The sequence below is a fragment of the Triticum urartu genome, chromosome 7 (assembly GCF_003073215.2).
Source record: "Triticum urartu cultivar G1812 chromosome 7, Tu2.1, whole genome shotgun sequence".
NCBI lineage: Eukaryota > Viridiplantae > Streptophyta > Magnoliopsida > Poales > Poaceae > Triticum > Triticum urartu.
In genome coordinates this window covers 438,639,438-438,659,678 of record NC_053028.1, presented here as the reverse complement: position 1 = coordinate 438,659,678, position 20,241 = coordinate 438,639,438, and positions in this window count along the sequence as shown.

Genomic DNA, 20,241 nt, shown 5'->3' with positions numbered 1-20,241 from the left:
AGGTACTAGGGTTTGGCAAAGTGGCTATCACAAATGACATGTCTCTTGAAAATGTCATGCTTGTCCAATCCCTTAAATACCATTTGCTTTATGTTCGCCAATTGGCTTCTGTTGGCTATGATACACTCTTTGGACTAACGGATGTGAAAGTCTTTAAGAGAGATACTCTCGAAGTGGCCTTTGTTGGAGAGTTGGATGGCAACCTTTACACGGTTGATTTCTCGAAAGAGAGCACATTCCATGCAACTTGTCTAATGGCCAAGGCCGACAAGGGGTGGCTATGGCATCGCCGGCTAGCCCATGTCGGCATGAGAAATCTTCAAGATCTCTTAAAGGGTAATCACATCCTTGGACTAACAAATGTCTCTTTTGAGAAAGATCGTGTGTGTAGTGCATGCATAGCCGGGAAGCAACATCAATCAAAGCACCCACCCAAGAATATTGTGTCTACTTCAAGGCCTTTTGAGCTCCTTCATGTGGATCTTTTTGGGCCTCCTTCATGGGATAGTCTTGGTGGGAAAAAATATGGGCTTGTCATTGTTGATGATTACTCAAGATATACATGGGTCTTCTTCCTCAAGTCCAAGGACGAGACAAAGATCACCTTCATTTATTTTGCCAAGCAAGCTCAACTCAAGTTTGACAAAGAAATCATAGCAATAAGAAGTGATAATGGCTCCGAGTTCAAGAACTACACCTTGGAAGAATTTCTTAGTGATGAAGGGATTGAGCATCAATATTCAGCTCCATACACTCCCCAACAAAATGGTGTAGCAGAAAGGAAGAACCGCACACTTGTGGAGATGGCAAGGTCCATGTTGGATGAATACAGGTCGCCACATAGTTTTTGGGCTGAAGCTGTCAACACCGCATGACATGCTTCAAACCGGCTCTTTCTCCGCACTATATTGGAAAAGACTCCATATGAGCTCTTAACTGGGAACAAGCCAAATGTCAAGTACTTTCATGTATTTGGGTGCAAATGTTTCATCCTCAACAAAAGAGAATGGTTAGGAAAAACCATTGAGGGCATATTTGTTGGCTATGGATCAAACTCTCACGCCTATAGAGTCTACAACAAATCCAATGGATGTGTTGTAGAAACTTGTGACGTGGTGTTTGATGAATTTAATGGCACCCATGGGGAGCAAGTTGATCTAAGTTATGCAGGTGAAGAAGATTCTTCTCAAGATATCTTGACCATGGGTGTTGGTGCACTTCTTCCGATGGAACAAGAACCTCATGATGATGAAGAACAAGATGGAAGCTTCACGCATCATCAAACTACGTCAACACCCATACCACCAGAAGCTCCGATTGCTCAACCAATGCCCATAGACCAAGTACAAGATGATGATCAAGTTCCTCTTCATGATAATCAACAAGAACAAGATAATCCTCAAGGTCAAGAACAATAAAGTGCAATCATTGACGATGAACCTCAACAAATGCAAGATGAAGAAGAAGATCTTCCACCACACATCACTAATCCATATGTTGAGGATGTGGATGATGGACATGAAGTTGAACCTTGTGAAACTCTTACCTCCATCATGCCTCGTGTGGCCGGTCATGTTGATGTTGACAAAATTCTCACCGGCATATCGGAAGGTAGAGTCACTCGTAAACACTTGACAGACTTTTGTGCACACTTCTCTTTTGTGTCTAGTGTTGAGCCTCTCAAGGTACAAGATGCATTGAAGGACAACGATTGGCTCGTTGCTATGCAAGAAGAGTTGAATAGTTTTGAATGCAACCAAGTGTGGTCATTAGTCAAGAGGCCAACTACCGTACACAACGTCATTGGAACAAAGTGGATTTTCAAGAACAAGCAGGATGAGAATGGTGTAATCATCCGTAACAAGGCAGGGTTAGTGGCACAAGGGTACTCACAAGTTGAAGGTTTGGACTTTGGTGAGACCTTTGCCCCTGTTGCCCGTCTTGAATCCATTCGCATCTTACTTGCTTATGTTGCTTTCAATGGTTTTACATTACATCAAATGGATGTGAAGAGTGCTTTCCTTAACGGTCCTCTACAAGAAGAAGTATATGTATCACAACCACCTGGGTTCGTTGATCCCAATCACAAAGACTATGTGTATAAACTTCATAAGGCCTTGTATGGCCTCAAACAAGCACCTCGTGCCTGGTATGATCATCTTAAGAAGTTTTTACTCGATGATGGTTTTGTGAGAGGGGTGATCGATTCCACTCTTTTTACTAAGAGGGACAAGGGTTATTTGATCTTATGCCAAATCAATGTAGATGATATCATCTTGGTTCTCCTAACATTCATTTATGCAAGAATTTTGCGGCTTCCATGACCAAGAATTTTGAAATGCCACTCAATGCAGATTTGAAGTTCTTCCTCGGATTTCAAATTCAACAATTTCAAGAAGGATTTTTCTTGTCTCAAGCCAAATACCTCAAGGATATCCTAGAGAAGTTTGGCATGTCTGATGCTAGTCCATGTAAGACACCCATGCCAACCAAAATTGTACTCACTGAAGACACAAATGGTATTCCTTTCGACCCATCTATTTACCGCTCTATGATTGGTTCACTGATTTATCTTTGTGCATCTAGACCAGACATCATGTTTAGTGTATGCATGTGTGCTAGATTCCAAGCTTCCCCTAGGGAAAGCCATCATAAGGCGGTTAAGCACATTATTAGATACCTTGTTCACACCCAAAAGTTGGGTCTATGGTACCCCAAGGATGCTAAGTTTGATCTCATTGGGTACACGGATGCAGATTGGGCTGGTGACAAAGTGGATCGTAAGTCCACCTCTAGCGCATGTCAGTTTCTTGGACGCTCCTTGGTAAGTTGGTCCTCAAAGAAACAAATTGTGTTGCCCTCTCCACCGCAGAAGCTGAATACATTGCAACCGCCAGTTGTGCCACTCAATTTCTATGGATGAGGCAAACTTTGAAGGATTACGGTATCACCTATAGACATGTGCCTCTTATATGTGATAATGTAAGTGCCATCAATATTACCGAGAACCCCAAAGATCATACATGCACCAAGCATATTGATATTAGGTATCACTTCTTGAGAGATCATGTGGAGAAGGGTGATATTGACATTGCTCATGTTGGCACAGATATGCAACTTGCAGATATTTTCACCAAGCCATTGGACGAAGCAAGGTTTTGTCAACTAAGGCGTGAACTTGGTATCTTGGAGCTTGACAATATTATGTGAAATATAGTACCCATTCATGCATGAACTTAATGTCTTGTCTTGATGTAGGCATATATTTAGGGGGAGACATTCAATTCATGAGTATTCTCACCCTACATAATGCATAAATAGAACAAACACTCTCAAAGTTATCATGGCTCAAACTATGGTGCTTTAACATGATGGAGTCGAGAATATGTGCCCAAAGTCTACATCTTTGCGGTACTATGTTCCATATGCTCAAACATGGTGACCTCGGTCACCGCTTGTGCATTGCTTATGTGGACCTTTCGTTGCTTATTTTGGTTGGGTTGTTATTACATCTTAGTATGGCCTTAGATTACTTAGGTTTTCACCCCTATAATTCTCTCAAAACTCCTTGGCGGAGTCTCTATCAAATCATATTTGTTGGCCCCTTCCAAATCTCTCCCTCCTGCCTGGTCTTGTTGTCCAGTGGCCAGACATCCGGCTCCTCAGTCGGACATCCGGGCCCTGGAGAAAATTCTTCTGTTTCTCCAACTGCAATCATGCACGTTCAGTGGCCGGACATCCGGGCCCTGAACCTCTTGCTCCTTGACCCCCACACGCCGGATATCCGGGCTTATCCCCGGATGTCCGGCCCGTTGGCCCTTGTTTCTCTGATCTCTGACCTCCGCTCGCCGGATATCCGGTCCAGGCCCCGGATGTCTGACCCGTAGCCCATAGCTACATATAACAGGGGCGAGGCTTGGGATTTGGGGGCAGTTCCTCCCATTCATATCCCCATCTCACCACACAGCCGCTACCACCGGCCGTGCTCCGGTGCTGCCCCAGCTCTCTCCTCCGACCTCCGGCCCCGATCTCCTGCCCACGGATTATCCTCCTCCCGATCTACGGTTCTATCCAATCCATTTCTTGGGTTGTGGTGTGAATCTCTCGGGAGGGACCGGTGTACTGTGGGATTCACCACCGGAGTTCTTCATGGCATGTACCAAGAACTGCGGCCCCCAGCGCCCCGAGCCTTCTTCTCGGGGTATGGATGCTATCTCTCTTGCATCTTTCTCTTGTTGTGACCAAATTATATTAGGGTTTCATTTTCTCTCATGTATATCTTGGCATATCTCTCTCTCTAGAGTTTTGGTATCTATTCCCTAAGCTTAATCATCTCTCTATGCACTCGGCTAATCAACTTAATCATGGGAATGCCAAATTTTTGATCTACCACTTGGACTTGTCCTATGGTCATGATCGAAAATGTTCATCTTGCTGTTTAATTTGCTTTATCCTTGTTCATACTCTTTGGCTCCTTCTCATGGGGACCTATTATTATCAGTTTTTAGTCGCTCGCCGGCAAGGCTCGACTGACTCCGATGAACATGCTCAGCCTAAGAATAAGAAGACCACCACCAAGGTGAAGAAGCGGGCACCATCCACAAGTTCGTCAGCCTTAGATCCGGATGATGAGGACTATGTTGGGGAGGAAGAGGATGACTTTGCTCCAAGACATTCTATTGGCCAGTCCAAGCCTGGCACTAGGAGGGCACCGGTGCCTCAAGTCTGTGGTTCTGCAATGCCTGTTGTCCATGGTCATCGCATCTCCATGGAGCTTCCTGACAGTGGGGATTGCCCCATTCACAACTTCACAACTGTGGGGCGGGTCAATATCTTGTGTTCCGTCGGGATGTCAATCAATATGAGATGGTGGCTGATGCCGAGGATCCTCGGTTCCGTACTCGTATGCAGCAGGATCTCTATTCCAGTTTCGTCCATGGGCGAGGACTTGCTCGTCACAAATTCATGGATCTCAAATTCCGGCGTGACCATCCTGCCATGTTCCCTAATAACCCGGTCAAGATCATTGATGATACGACTCTAGGTCCTGCAATGACCTTCACATGTGATTGGAATGAAGCTGCCATTATTCAGTTCTATGCCACTTGTTTCTTTGGTCTGGACAACACTCTCACATGGCGGACTGATGACACTACACTGAGTATCACCTATGATTGGTTTGTTCAGATTTTGGGCTTCTCTGGCATTGGACATTGCATTCACAGTATGGATCCAGAGTATAAGCCCAAAGGGATTGATGCTTGCTTGCCTCTTGTGAAGCCTCCCTCTCAGCTCACTGACGAGGAACATGGATATCCACTCAATGAGGTATCCATCTTCCATGCTCCTTACTACATCCTCTATCAGTGTGTGCTTCGCACCCTCTATCCTAAGAAGGGATATCGCTCAAGAGCTCGCAACTACTATATTGATCTGATGGTATGTATGCATGATGCACCTACTGAGCCTCTTGACACCGCTCACTATATTTGGCATGAGATTCGTCTCGCCAGCTTCATTTAGACGCTTTAGTTCCCATGTGCTCCATTCATTCAGGCCATCATTAATCACACTGCTCCGTTTGAGGTTGTGAAGACCGTCGGGCATTCCATTTGGACGCTGCCTGTTCACATGCGCATGGCTGCTCCTGAACCGGCTGCTACACCTCGACCACCTAGGAAGACTACTGGTGGGTCTCGACCCACTGCTTCCTCTGTGCCCTCTTCCTCGTCTGCCCCTCAGGGACGTCTTGCCTCTTTCTTTGGCAAGGCTCAGTCTGCTATCATGAAGGAAATCACTTTCATCTGTCAGCGGAATCATGATGTTCAGAAGAGCCTCATCATCTCCAAGAATCATCTCAAGCAGCGCCTCCGTGACCGTGGGAGTCCCGTGAGCGATGATGATCCTCTTCACGTGGCTCCGTCCTCGTCCACCTTCGGATTCCCATCTCATGTCGAGTATCCCGAGTTCTTTGATGATGATGATGATGATGACATCCACCAGGAGTGATAGAGTCCAATTAGTTCTTCGCCCTTTTTACTTGTTGCTATAAAAGGGGGAGAAGTAGTATCTTAGTACCTTAGGTCATGCTATGTTATGTTGACTATTTGTGTTAACTACTATTCAAACTTATTATGTTGCTACCTATGGTACCTGATCATGTGAGACTATGATATTATCTTGTGGCTATGAAATGTTTTTAAGTCCATATGTTATTGTGGTTTCATATGTGCTTGTCTCTCACATTTACATCTCTTTGAGCTACATATGCTACCATATGAAGATTATGTTGTACATCCTAACATATGTTGGAGAACGTAAAATTTTCCTACGGTTTTCAACCAAGATCCATCTAGGGAGTTCATCTAGCAACGAGTGAATTAGATGCATCTACGTACCTTGTAGATCGCGAGCGGAAGCATTCAAAGAACGGGGATGATGTAGTCGAACATGACGTGATTCAAATCACCGATGATCTTAGGCACCGAACGGGACGGTGCCTCCGCGTTCAACACACGTACGGGAACGGATGATGTCTCCTCCTTTCTTGATCCAGCAAGGGGGGAAAGAGAGGTTGATGAAGATCCAGCAGCACGACGGCGTGAGTGGTGGATGCAGGCGTCACAAGTAGCAGGGCTTCGCCTATACTGCGAGAGAGAGACGTAACGGGGAGAGAGGGAGGCGCCAGGGGCTGGTGTGTCAAGTCCCTCCTCTCCCCCACTATATATAGGAGGGCCAAGGGGGGTGGTGCGCAGCCTAGGAGATCCAATCTCCTAGGTGCGGCTGCCCAAGGGGAGGTTTCCCTCCCCCCCAAGGCACCTAGAGGTGCCTTCCACTAGTGGGACTCCTCCCATATGGAAACCCTAGGCGCATGGGCCTATAGGGGCTGGTGCCCTTGGCCCATATAGGCCAAGGCGCACCCCTTACAGCCCATGTGGCCCCCCGGGACAGGTGGCCCCACCCGGTGGGCCCCCGGGACCCTTCCGGTGGTCCCGGTACAATACCGATAACCCCGAAACTTGTCCCGATGGCCGAAACAGCACTTCCTATATATAATTATTTACCTCCGGACCATTCCGGAACTCCTCGTGACGTCCGGGATCTCATCCGGGACTCCGAACAATATTCGTGTTACTGCATATACATATCTTCACAACCCTAGCGTCACCGAACCTTAAGTGTGTAGACCCTACGGGTTCGGGAGACAAGCAGACATGACCGAGACGACTCTCCAGTCAATAACCAACAGCGGGATCTGGATACCCATGATGGCTCCCACATGCTCCACGATGATCTCATCGGATGAACCACGATGTCGAGGATTAATCAACCCCGTATACAATTCCCTTTGTCAATCGGTATGTTACTTGCCCGAGACTCGATCGTCGGTATCCCAATACCTTGTTCAATCTCGTTACCGGCAAGTCACTTTACTCGTACCGTAATGCATGATCCCGTGATCAACCACTTGGTCACCTTGAGCTCATAATGATGATGCATTACCGAGTGGGCCCAGTGATACCTCTCCGTTATCCGGAGTGACAAATCCCAGTCTCGATCCGTGTCAACCCAACAGACACTTTCGGAGATACCTGTAATGCACCTTTATAGTCACCCAGTTACGTTGTGACGTTTGATACACCCAAAGCACTCCTACGGTATCCGGGAGTTACACGATCTCATGGTCAAAGGAAAAGATACTTGACATTAGCAAACGAACTACACGATCTTTGTGCTATGCTTAGGATTGGGTCTTGTCCATCACATCATTCTCCTAATGATGTGATCCCGTTATCAATGACATCCAATGTCCATAGCCAGGAAATCATGACTATCTGTTGATCAACGAGCTAGTCAACTAGAGGCTTACTAGGGACATATTATGGTCTATGTATTCACACGTGTATTACGATTTCCGGATAATACAGTTATAGCATGAATAAAGACAATTATCATGAACAAAGAAATATAATAATAATACTTTTATTATTGCCTCTAGGGCATATTTCCAACAGTCTCCCACTTGCACTAGAGTCAATAATCTAGTTACATTGTGATGAATCGAACACCCATGGAATTCTGGTGTTGATCATGTTTTGCCCTAGGGAGAGGTTTAGTCAACGGATCTGCTATATTCAGGTCCGTATGTACTTTACAAATCTCTACGTCTCCATTTTGAACATTTTCACGAATGGAGTTGAAGCGACGCTTGATGTGCCTTGTCTTCTTGTGAAACCTGGGCTCCTTGGCAAGTGCAATAGCTCCAGTGTTGTCACAAAAGAGTTTGATTGGCCCCGACGCATTGGGTATGACTCCTAGGTCGGTGATGAACTCCTTCACCCATATTGATTCATGTGCTGCCTCTGAGGCTGCCATGTACTCCGCTTCACATGTAGATCCCGCCACGACGCTCTGTTTGCAGCTGCACCACCTCACTGCTCCACCATTCAACATATACACGTATCCGGTTTGTGACTTAGAGTCATCCAGATCTGTGTCGAAGCTAGCATCGACGTAACCCTTTACGACGAGCTCTTCGTCACCTCCATAAACGAGAAACATGTCCTTTGTCCTTTTCAGGTACTTCAGGATATTCTTGACCGCTGTCCAGTGTTCCTTGCCGGGATTAATTTGGTACCTTCCTACCAAACTTACGGCAAGGTTTACCTCAGGTCTGGTACACAGCATGGCATACATAATAGAACCTATGGCTGAGGCATAGGGGATGATACTCATCTCTTCTATATCTTCTGCCATGGTCGGGCATTGAGCCGAGCTCAATCTCACACCTTGCAAAACAGGCAAGAACCCTTTCTTGGACTGATCCATTTTGAATTTCTTCAAAATCTTATCAAGGTATGTGCTTTGTGAAAGACCTATGAGGCGTCTTGATCTATCTCTATAGATCTTGATGCCTAATATATAAGCAGCTTCTCCAAGGTCCTTCATTGAAAAACTCTTATTCAAGTAGGCCTTGATGCTGTCCAAGAGTTCTATATCATTTCCCATCAAAAGTATGTCATCTACATATAGTATGAGAAATGCTACAGAGCTCCCACTCACTTTCTTGTAAACGCAGGCTTCTCCATAAGTCTGTGTAAACCCAAACGCTTTGATCATCTCATCAAAGCGAATGTTCCAACTCCGAGATGCTTGCACCAGCCCATAAATCGAGCGTTGGAGCTTGCACACCTGGTTAGCATTCTTAGGATCGACAAAACCTTCCGGCTGCATCATATACAACTCTTCCTTAAGGAAACCATTAAGGAATGCCGTTTTGACGTCCATTTGCCATATCTCATAATCATAGAATGCGGCAATCGCTAACATGATTCGGACGGACTTCAGCTTCGCTATCGGTGAGAAAGTCTCATCGTAGTCAACCCCTTGAACTTGTCGATAACCCTTAGTGACAAGCCGAGCTATATAGATGGTCACATTACCATCCGCGTCTGTCTTCTTCTTGAAGATCCATTTATTTTCTATGGCTCGCCGTTCAACGGGCAAGTCAGTCAAAGTCCATACTTCGTTTTCATACATGGATCCTATCTCGGATTTCATGGCTTCTAGCCATTTGTCGGAATCCGGTCCCGCCATCGCTTCTTCATAGCTCGAAGGTTCACTGTTGTCTAACAACATGATTTCCAAGACAGGGTTGCCGTACCACTCTGGTGCGGAACGTGTCCTTGTGGACCTTCGAATTTCAGTAGGAGCTTGATCAGAAGTATCTTGATCATCATCAATAACTTCCTCTCTAGTCAGTGCAGGCACCTCAGGAACATTTTCTTGAGTTGCGCCATTTACCGGTTCAAGAGGTAATACTTCATCAAGCTCTACTTTCCTCCCACTTACTTCTTTCGAGAGAAACTCTTTCTCTAGAAAGAATCCATTCCTGGCAACAAAGATCTTGCCTTCGGATCTGAGGTAGAAGGTATACCCATAAGTTTCTTTAGGGTATCCTATGAAGACGCATTTTTCCGACTTGGGTTCGAGCTTTTCAGGTTGAAGTTTCTTGACATAAGCATCGCATCCCCAAACTTTTAGAAACGACAGCTTAGGTTTCTTCCCAAACCATAATTCATACGGTGTCGTCTCAACGGATTTCGACGGAGCCCTATTTAAAGTGAATGCGGCAGTCTCTAAAGCATAGCCCCAAAAAGATAGCGGTAAATCGGTAAGAGACATCATAGACCGCACCATATCTAATAAAGTGCGATTACGACGTTCGGACACACCATTACGCTGAGGTGTTCCAGGCGGCGTGAGTTGTGAAACTATTCCACATTTTCTTAAGTGTGTGCCAAATTCGTGACTCAAGTATTCTCCTCCACGATCTGATCGTAGAAACTTGATTTTCCTGTCACGTTGATTCTCAACTTCACTCTGAAATTCCTTGAACTTTTCAAAGGTTTCCGACTTGTGTTTCATTAAGTAGACATATCCATATCTACTCAAGTCATCAGTGAGGGTGAGAACATAACGATAGCCACCGCGAGCCTCAACACTCATTGGACCGCACACATCAGTATGTATGATTTCCAATAAGTTGGTTGCTCGCTCCATTGTTCCTGAGAACGGAGTCTTGGTCATTTTTCCCATGAGGCATGGTTCGCACGTGTCAAATGATTCATAATCAAGAGACTCTAAAAGTCCATCTGCATGGAGCTTCTTCATGCGTTTGACACCTATGTGACCAAGGCGGCAGTGCCACAAGTATGTGGGACTATCATTATCAACCTTACATCTTTTGGTACTCACACTATGAACATGTGTAGTAATACGCTCGAGATTCATTAAGAATAAACCATTGACTATCGGAGCATGACCATAAAACATATCTCTCATATAAATAGAACAACCATTATTCTCGGATTTAAATGAGTAGCCATCTCGTATTAAACGAGATCCTGATACAATGTCCATGCTCAATATAGGCACTAAATAACAATTATTGAGGTTTATCACTAATCCCGTAGGTAAATGTAGAGGTAGCGTGCCGACGGCGATCACATCAACCTTGGAACCATTCCCGACGCGCATCGTCACCTCGTCCTTTTCCAGTTTTCGTTTATTCCGCAGCTCCTGCGGTGAGTTACAAATATGAGCAACGGCACCGGTATCAAATACCCAGGAGTTACTACGAGTACTGGTAAGGTACACATCAATCACATGTATATCAAATATACCTTTGGTGTTGTCGGCCTTCTTATCCGCTAAGTATTTGGGGCAGTTCCGCTTCCAGTGACCCTTCCCTTTGCAATAAAAGCACTCTGTCTCAGGCTTGGGTCCATTCTTTGACTTCTTCCCGACAGCTTGCTTGCCGGGCGCAGCAACTTCCTTGCCGTCCTTCTTGAAGTTCTTTTTACCCTTGCCCTTTTGAACTTAGTGGTTTTATTCATCATCAACACTTGATGTTCCTTCTTGACTTCTACCTCTGCTGATTTCAGCATTGCAAATACTTCAGGAATGGTCTTTACCATCCCCTGCATATTGAAGTTCATCACAAAGCTCTTGTAGCTTGGTGGAAGCGACTGGAGGATTCTGTCAATGACCGCGTCATCCGGGAGATTAACTCCCAGCTGAGTCAAGCGGTTATGTAACCCAGACATAGTGAGTATGTGCTCACTGACAGAACTATTTTCCTCCATCTTACAGCTGAAGAACTTATCGGAGACTTCATATCTCTCAATCCGGGCATGAGCTTGAAAAACCATTTTTAGCTCTTCGAACATCTCATATGCTCCATGTCTCTCAAAACGCTTTTGGAGTCCCGGCTCTAAGCTGTAAAGCATGCCGCACTGAACGAGGGAGTAGTCATCAGTACGTGTCTGCCAAGCGTTCATAGCGTCTTGGTTCTGTGGGACGGGTGGATCACCTAGCGGTGCTTGTAGGACATAATCTTTCTTGGCAGCTATGAGGATGATCCTCAGGTTCCGGACCCAGTCCGTATAGTTGCTGCCATCGTCTTTCAGCTTGGTTTTCTCTAGGAACGCGTTGAAATTGAATACAACGTTGGCCATTTGATCTACAGGACATTTGTAAAGATTTTAGACTAGGTTCATGATAATTAAGTTCATCTAATCAAATTATTAATGAACTCCCACTCAGATTAGACATCCCTCTGGTCATCTAAGTGTTACACGATCCAAGTCAACTAATCCGTGTCCGATTAACACGTGAGACGGACTAGTCATCGTCGGTGAACATCTCCATGTTGATCGTATCTTCCATACGACTCGTGTTCGACCTTTCGGTCTCTGTGTTCCGAGGCCATGTCTTCACATGCTTAGGCTCGTCAAGTTAACCCTAAGTGTTTTTGCATGTGTAAAACTTCTTACACCCGTTGTATGTGAACGAAAGGATCTATCACACCCGATTAACACGTGGTGCTTCGAAGCGACGAACTGTAGCAACGGTGCACAGTTAGGGGAGAACACTTCTTGAAATTGTTGTAAGGGATCATCTTATTTACTACCGTCGTTTTAAGTAAACAAGATGCAAAACATGATAAACATCACATGTAATCAAATAATAATAGTGACATGATATGGCCAATATCACACAGCTCCTTTGATCTCCATCTTGGGGCTCCATGATCATCCTTGTAGATCGTCATACTCATCGACATATAAGTCGTGATTCCTTGTACAAGAACATGATCAATCTCATACATCACATATATCATTCATCACATCCTTTTGGCCATATCACATCACATAGCATACCTTGCAAAAACAAGTTAGACATCCTCTAATTGTTGTTTGCATGTTTTACGTGGCTGCTATGGGTTTCTAGCAAGAACGTTTCTTACCTACGCAATGACCACAACGTGATATGCCAATTGCTATTTACCCTTCATAAGGACCCTTTTCATCAAATCCGATCCGACTAAAGTAGGAGAGACAGACACCCGCTAGCCACCTTATGCAACTAGTGCATGTCAGTCGGTGGAACCTGTCTCACGTAAGAGTACGTGTAAGGTCGGTCCGGGCCGCTCCATCCCACGATGCCGCCGAATCAAGATAAGACTAGTAACGGCAAGCATATTGAACAAAATCAACGCCCACAACTACTTTGTGTTCTACTCGTGCAAGAGAACTACGCATAGACCTAGCTCATGATGCCACTGTTGGAGAACGTTGCAGAAAACAAAAATTTTCCTACGGTTTCACCAAGATCCATCTAGGAGTTCATCTAGCAACGAGTGATTAGATGCATCTACATACCTTGTAGATCGCAAGCGGAAGCGTTCAAAGAACGGGGATGATGTAGTCGAACACGACGTGATTCAAATCACCGATGATCTTAGCACCGAACGGACGGTGCCTCCGCGTTCAACACACGTACGGAACGGATGATGTCTCCTCCTTTCTTGATCCAGCAAGGGGGGAAGAGAGGTTGATGAAGATCCAGCAGCACGACGGCGTGGTGGTGGATGCAGGGCGTCACAGTAGCAGGGCTTCGCCTATACTGCGAGAGAGAGACGTAACGGGGAGAGAGGAAGCACCAAAGGCTGAGGTATGAAATCCCTCCTCTCCCCTACTATATATAGGAGGGCCAAGGGGGGGTGGTGCGCAGCCTAGGAGATCTAATCTCCTAGGTGCGGCGGCCAGGGGAGGGTTTCCCTCCCCCCCAAGGCACCTCGGGGTGCCTTCCACCACTTGGACTCCTCCGTGGTGGAAACCCTAGGCGCATGGGCCTAGTAGGGCTGGTGCCCTTGGCCCATATAGGCCAAGGCGCACCCCCTACAGCCCATGTGGCCCCCCGGGACAGGTGGCCCCACCCGGTGGGCCCCCGGGACCCCTCCGGTGGTCCCGGTACAATACCGATAACCCCGAAACTTGTCCCGATGGCCGAAACAGCACTTCCTATATATAATTCTTTACCTCCGGACCATTCCGGAACTTCTCGTGACGTCCGGGATCTCATCCGGGACTCCGAACAACATTCGGATTACTGCATACACATATCTTCATAACCCTAGCGTCACCGAACCTTAAGTGTGTAGACCCTACGGGTTCGGGAGACAAGCAGACATGACCGAGACGACTCTCCGGTCAATAACCAACAGCGGGATCTAGATACCCATGATGGCTCCCACATGCTCCACGATGATCTCATCGGATGAACCATGATGTCGAGGATTAATCAACCCCGTATACAATTCCCTTTGTCAATCGGTATGTTACTTGCCCGAGACTCGATCGTCGGTATCCCAATACCTTGTTCAATCTCGTTACCGGCAAGTCACTTTACTCGTACCGTAATGCATGATCCCGTGATCAACCACTTGGTCACCTTGAGCTCATAATGATGATGCATTACCAAGTGGGCCCAGTGATACCTCTCCGTTATCCGGAGTGACAAATCCCAGTCTCGATCCGTGTCAACCCAACAGACACTTTCGGAGATACCTGTAATGCACCTTTATAGTCACCCAGTTACGTTGTGACGTTTGATACACCCAAGGCACTCCTACGGTATCCGGGAGTTACACGATCTCATGGTCAAAGGAAAAGATACTTGACATTGGAAAAGCTCTAGCAAACGAACTACACGATCTTTGTGCTATGCTTAGGATTGGGTCTTGTCCATCACATCATTCTCCTAATGATGTGATCCCGTTATCAATGACATCCAATGTCCATAGCCAGGAAATCATGACTATCAGTTGATCAACGAGCTAGTCAACTAGAGGCTTACTAGGGACATATTATGGTCTATGTATTCACACGTGTATTACGATTTCCGGATAATACAGTTATAGCATGAATAAAGACAATTATCATGAACAAAGAAATATAATAATAATACTTCTATTATTGCCTCTAGGGCATATTTCCAACAACATATTCATCCCATGCACACATTGAGGGGGGGGGCTAAAAGCAAATAGAAACATAAACTTATTCTGTACTTTTGCTCTCATGATTGTCAATGCTATGATTATTTATTGCATCTATGATACTACATGTATGGTTGTCATCAACAAACAAAAAGGGGGAGATTGAAAGAGCAATCATGCCCTTACATCATGTTTTGATGTTGATGACAATATACATGTAGGGGACTAACAATGGTTGTCAAGTAAATCTCAGGTGTTAGCCCCCGGTTCATCGAAGTGTGTGGATCAAGAACATACAAAGTGATTTTAGTCAAGGATGAAGCATAAAAATTGATTTCATATTTGTTTTCTTGAGTATAGGATCCTGAACTATTAAGAGGGGATCAATAGGGTTAGTTAAAGGCTTGCTCTTGCCACAAACCTCCTTGCCATATATGCGCATCCTAAACCTTCATGTTTTCTGTCTCTAGGCTGCCGAATGTCCGGGATTCAAGTCGGATGTCCGGGCCTCACGCCGGATATCCGGCCTACTCGCCGGATATCCGGGCCTAACCATCCAGAAAGCACTTTTGTGTTGTGCTGCTTGCCGGATGTCCGGCCCTCTACACCGGATGTCCGGGCTCCCAGTGCACCCCAGATTTCCGAGCTTCCCTACCGGATGTCTGGGATGAGCTATACAGAGGCTGTTTTTTGATTCGGTAAAATTGCCGGATGTCCGGGCGTGTGCCGGATGTCCGGGCGTGTGCCGGATGTTCGGGGTTTCCTGACTTGCTGGATGTCCAGGTTTGGGCCCGGATGTCCGGCCCCTCTGGTTTTTGCTCTGTTTCTGCCTTGTTCTTTGAGTGGCTCGTCAGGCCGGATGTCCGGCCCCTAGCCTGGATGTCTGTCCTGCCCGTTCATTTGCACTACAACGGCCATATTTGTGCTCACACTATATATAGCCCCTCTTCCCCACAGGAGAGGGTTGACCATTCACTTTAAACAAACCCTAGAACACATTTCACTCTCTCTCTCTCACTCACTCACTCCTCCACACCAAATCTTAGATCCCCAAGGGATTCGAGAGCATTTGAGAGGAGTTGTCCGATCAAGTGATAGATCCACTCCTTCCCCTTCTTTGCACCAAAGGAATTCATGATTTGAGCAAGTCTTGAGCTTTTCCCCATCGTTCTTGTTACTCTTGGAGGTTGGAGACTCCTAGGCGGTAGGAGTCTTTCGGAGAGGAATCGACCCTTGTGATTACCCCCGGAAAAGTTTGTGAGGGTTCGGAGACCATCCCAAGGTCTACCACTAGTGGTTGAGAAATGCCTCTGTGGTGTTGTCTCAAAGGGAGAATAGGGTGAGCCTTCGTGGCGTTGGTGTGCCTTCGTGGTAACATCCACCTCTCTAACGGTGGCGTAGCTTCCTTCCAAGGAAGTGAACATCGGCATACATCCTCGTCTCCCGGAGTTGCGGTTATCCCTAACCCTAACTCTCAACTTGTGGTTGCTTGTCTCTTAGCTCTTACTCATTTCATATTGTGCTTGCTCAATTACATACTTGTGTTACTTGTTTATCTTGCTTAGCCCTTAGCACCACACTTGCAATTGTTAGGCTCACTTTCATATTCTGCATTATTTCCTAAAATTGCTAAGTAATAATTAAAATTTGTAATTGTACCTATTCACCCCCCCCCTCTAGGTCCATCTCGATACTTTTCAATGATGAGGACAGGACCCTCTCCTGGATGACCAATGGACGACACTTGTCTGCTTCTCAGCCGAACTTTATGGCCTTGTTGTCGTATGAGGATAAGGGCGCCCAAACCCCAATTTGGTTTCACCCTCGCTGGGAGGCCGCTGCTACTCACAAGGAGGCTCTGTGGCAGTTTTCCACCAGGAAGGTTTCTGATACTGGACATGTCTCCTATGAGCTTTGGCCGTTTCTGGATATCATGCATAGGATCTTCAGGAACACTTTGTTCCCTCGTGTTGGCAATCAGGACATGGTGCATTCCTATCTGGTGGATCTTCTTCTCTTTTGCCAGAAGGAGAAGGGTTCTCGGGAATATCTGGATGTGCCTCATGTCATGTGGTCAGAGCTCCGGTGTGCGATCTTGGAGTGCAAATGCATCATATATGGCCCTTACCTGATGCAGCTCATTGAGGAGACATGGGCATCTACGTTTCTGGATGAGGAGCTTCTCACTGGAGACCTAGTGTCTCATGATGTTGTTCAGTTGCGGCAGAAGGAGAAGCGGGGAACGAAAACTCCTACCCCACAAGTGCAGTCTGAGGATGATGAGGACGATGAGCCTGACTATGAGCCGTCAGAGGAGCCATCTTGGGCTAAGAAGCTCAAGCAGAAGATGAAGAAGCTCTTTTGTCTGCAGGCCAAGGGTCAGTATAAGGCCCATGTTGCTGCAAAGAAGGCCCGTTGTCGTGACAAGGCCATTATGAGGCAGGTTGGCCTCGCCGTGTCTGATGGCTCTGAGGAGAGGACCACTAATGAGGAGGCTTGGGTTCATGTGCACTACCCGTGGATTGATTTAGATGATGGTACTGCAGGCCCTTTGGCTGCTGCCGCGGAGTCTGGCAAGGAGGAGGAACATGATTGGTGATGTTCTGGAGTATTGCTACCACCGTCGTGTTTAGGTGTCCTCTCTACCCTTTTGGTGTCTCGATGCCAAAGGGGGAGAGGGTGTAGAGATTTGCGTGTGTCATCAGTTGAGTGTGTTTCTCCATTGCAGTTGGCTTTCGCTCGAACTCGTTTGCTTTGGTTTGTGTTCGTCATGTGTGTTCGAGACCATATGGTGTGAGACATATGAGCTATCCTATCCTTATCTATCTAGGTCTAGTACTTTATGTCAGTTATAACTTGTGAGATATATCTTGTCTATGTTCTTATTCATATGCTCACATAGTATCACTTGCTTGCTTTCTTCTTACTATCCTTGCAAGTATGGTTTGGTCTATAAAACATAGGGGGAGTGTGGATCCTACATGTGTGCATTTTGCATTCCAAAAGCATATCGAAAATAGTGCACATATCTAGGGGAGCATGTCTATATTTTGTAGATTATGGGGTTGCACACCTCTTTTGCCTTATCCTTTGTGCAAATCCTATGTTTTTACCAATCCACCAAAAAGGGGGAGATTGTTAGGGCATATTTCTCCCTAAGTGGTTTTGGTGATTGATGACAACATGTTTACGGACTAATCGTGTGCATTGAGCCTTTCAGACTATCAAGCATATGGCACAAGACGATTCGTTGCCCTTAGAGTTTCAAGAGAAGACGGTTTTCTTTCTCGCGGTTCTTTTCTAGTGGACTTGAGTCGTAGGGAAAACGTACTATCAAGAAGGGGTCCGTATTGAAAAGGTTTGGGTAGAATCAACACGTACACACTCATATTGCACCCATCAACCACTTCCGTTTCTTTGGAGTTGTCCTCCGTGTTGCATCGGAGGAGGGGAGAAGAGCCACAACGGTAGTACCGCTGTGACCACCGCTCGCACTACCGCTCGTGGCCGGGGATCTCGATTTTTTGTGTCAGTATCTACGGTGGCTCCTCTGGGTTACTGTTGTGCCTCTCTTTTGTCCCTAGAAGATGGACGGATGTAGCAACGGTAGTTTGGGCGGTAGTACCGCCCCTACTACCACGGATACCACCGCCCGGCCCTCTGCTTTTCCCTTGTTCTTCTTTATTCCTTGCATCCTGTATATGTGCGATAGTACCGCTCGTAGAATGGTAGTACCGCTCCTGGAGCGGTAGTACCGCTCGTCTGCGGGCTGTGAGATGGATAACGGTTGGATTTGTTCCCCCCACTATAAAAGGGGGTCTTCTTCCCCAAGAAGACTTCACCTCTTCCCCCCCAAGCTTCATTGTTGCTCCAAAGCTCGTTTTCGCCCGATCTCTCTCCCTAGCCAATCAAACTTGTTGATTTTTTTAGGGATTGGTTAAGAAGGCCTGGATCTACACTTCCACTAAGAGAAATTTGATTTTCCCCACTAATCCCTTGCGGATCTTATTACTCTTGGGTGTTTGAGCATCCTAGACGGTTGAGGTCACCTCGGAGCCACATTCCATTGTGGTGAAGCTCCGTGGTATAGTTGGGAGCCTCCAATCAAGTTGTGGAGATAGCCTCAACCTTGTTTGTAAAGGTTCGGTCGCCGCCTTCAAGGGAACCACTAGTGGAATCACGACATCTCGCATTGTGTGAGGGCGTGAAGAGAATACGGTGGCCCTAGTGGCTTCTTGGGGAGCATTGTGCCTCCACACCGCTCCAACGGAGACGTACTTTCCCCAAAGGGAAGCAATTTCGGTAACACATCCTTGTCTCCACAGGCTCCACTTGTGGTTATCTTTCCCTTTACTTTGTGCAAGATATTATTGTGTTGTATCATTTGCTTGCACTTGTTGTTGTTGTTAACATCATATAGGTTGCTCACCTAGTTGCACATCTAGACAACCTATTTGTTGCTAAACCTAATTTATTAAGAAAAGTTAAAAATTGGTAGTTGCCTGTTCACCCCCCGCCCCCTCTAGTCAACCATATTGATCCTTTCAACAAGGAACACACACGGAGAAAAGTTAAAAATTGGTAAACCTAATTGCACATCTAGACAACCTATTTGTTGCTAAACCTAATTTATTAAGAAAAGTTAAAAATTGGTAGTTGCCTATTCACCCCCCCCCCTCTAGTCAACCATATCGATCCTTATCTATCTATGTCTAGTACTTTATGTTAGTTATAACTTGTGAGATATATCTTGTATATGCTCTTATTCATATGCTCACATAGTATCACTTTCTTGCTTTCTTCTTACTATCCTTGCAAGTATGGTTTGGTCTATAAAATATAGGAGGAGTGTGGATCCTACATGTGTGCATTTTGCATTCCAAAAGCATATCAAAAATAGTGCACATATCTAGGGGGGCCTGTCTATATTTTGTAGATTATGGGGTTGCACACCTCTTTTGCCTTATCCTTTGTGCAAATCCTATGTTGTCACCAATCCACCAAAAAGGGGGAGATTGTTAGGGCATATTTCTCCCTAAGTGGTTTTGGTGATTGATGACAACATGTTTACAGACTAATCGTGTGCATTGAGCCTTTCAGACTATCAAGCATATGGCATAAGACGATTCGTTGCCCTCAGAGTTTCAAGAGAAGACGGTTTTCTTTCTCGCGGTTCTTTTTTGGTGGACTTAAGTCGTAGGGAAAACGTACTATCAAGAAGGGGTCCGTGACGAAAAGGTTTAGGTAGAATCAACACGTACACACTCATATTGCACCCATCAACCACTTCCGTTTCTTTGGAGTTGTCCTCCGTGTTGCATCGAAGGAGGGGAGAAGAGCCACAACGGTAGTACCCCTGGCCACAACGGTAGTACCGCCTATAGGCGGTAGTACCG